This window comes from Hipposideros armiger, unplaced genomic scaffold (genome assembly GCF_001890085.2).
Source record: "Hipposideros armiger isolate ML-2016 unplaced genomic scaffold, ASM189008v1 scaffold_857, whole genome shotgun sequence".
NCBI lineage: Eukaryota > Metazoa > Chordata > Mammalia > Chiroptera > Hipposideridae > Hipposideros > Hipposideros armiger.
Window position 1 is genome coordinate 285,810 of NW_017732207.1, and position 1,951 is coordinate 287,760.

The following is a 1,951-nucleotide window of genomic DNA, read 5'->3' on the forward strand; positions in this document are numbered from 1 at the left end:
TTTTTTATTTTAAAGTTAATGGGGTTTATAACAGCTTTATTGACATGTAATTCACATATAATTCACCCTATTAAAATATAAAATTCAGTATTTTTTAATACATTCAGAGTTGTGCAATCATCACCACTAATTCCAGAATATTTTTATCACTTTTTATCAAGCTTGATTTATCAATTTTAGACATTATCTAAATCTGCTGCCTCTATAATAAATGAGAAATGAGATTTTAATTCAGTGAAACTACCCACCACTTTCCTAATGACACTAAAGGATACTGCCGCACCTTAATTTTATAGTTAGGCATTACTGTTGATTGCTTATCTTGTCCGATGAGGACACTAGTGCCTCTATCCATCCATTTAGTTCTCCACTTGCCCTCCTTATGTCTAACATCTATACTTTTTCATTTGCATTGTCAAAGTTGATAACACAAAGTTATGGTCTATTCTGTAACCAAAATTTAGTCTTTCATATGTAGCCTATAGGTTGAGTCAAAAAGTCGAAAAATAATAAAATGTTATCATTATTTTGACTTTATAAAAATTATGAATTGCTACATTATACTATGATTATTACATTTTTCTTGTATAGATATTTTCCCCCATGATGTTTCTAACAGTCCCTTTTTTCTTGCACTTTTCCTTTATAACAGTCTTTATTATTTCCATACTTTATATACCATCAGAAATGCTATTGAAAGCACCCTTCCCCTAGAGCCTCCCTCTCTTCCCCCCCCTCCCCCACCCCAAAACTTTCTATCCATTGCATCCAATTTGAACTGCTTTTAAGTCATCCTGGGTCTTCCTTTCAATTCCTTGATTTATTCTCATGTTTTACTGGAACACATCCTCAAAAAGTTTTCTAAGAAATGGTGTGTGAGGGGTAAATTTTCTACGTTCTTGCATATCTGAAAATGGGTTTAGTCTACATCACATTTGATTGATAGTTTAAGTGGATATAGAATTCTACATTCAAAGCTCTTTTCCATTAGAATTATGAAAATATTATTCCACTGTTTTCATGCAACCTATATTATCATTGACAAGCTGAATGCTATTCTGAGAAACATTGCTTTGTAGGTAAGCAGTTTTGTTTTTAGGGAAATTTTTAGGATCTTCTCTTTATTTTTCTAATTGTGTTCACAATTATCTATAAGGATATAGTTCTTTTTTTCATTCGTTGTACTGGGCAGTTGGGGAGATTCTTTAATATAGAGACTTACATCCTTCATCACTGGAAAATTTTCTTATTTATTTGAAAATGTTCTTATTTCTGTTTTTTTTTCTCTTCTTCCTCCCTGAAATTCCTATTAATTGAAGTTTGATCACTTGTATTGATCTTGTTCAATTTCTTTCTAAAAGAACCCTCTATATTTTCTTTAAGATACACACTACACAGTCTTCAAGTGCTGGAGAAGTGAACTCTTCTGAAAACCCAGGGATTTAATTAATCCCTGTGTTCTTAGTCCTATAGCTCAGTGCCACATTTGTTGTACCTGATATATCTGTGTCCCATGCCTCTCTCGCATTCTTCAGATCATTTTTCTCCTTATTTGTATTCCCTACCCCATCCCCAATACTTTCTCTCTCTCTCTCTCTCTCTCTCTCTCTCTCTCTCTCTCTCTCTCTTTAGACTGAGGCTTCTTTCTTGCTTCATCAGTAAACGCTTCTCTATCAGCTCTTAGCCTTCCAAAAATTGGTCTAATCTCAACTGGATTAAGAAACTATAGTACATTTACACAATAGAGTATTACTCAGCTATCAAGAAGAAGGAAATAGTAGTACCATTTACAACAATATGGATGGAACTAGAGAACATTATGCTAAGTGAAATAAGTCAGTCAGAGAAAGACAAATACCACATGATCTCACTTATACATGTATTCTAAAAAACTGAATAAATGAGAAATGTAAACAGAAATAGTCTCAGAGACACAGAGAGAAAACTGAGG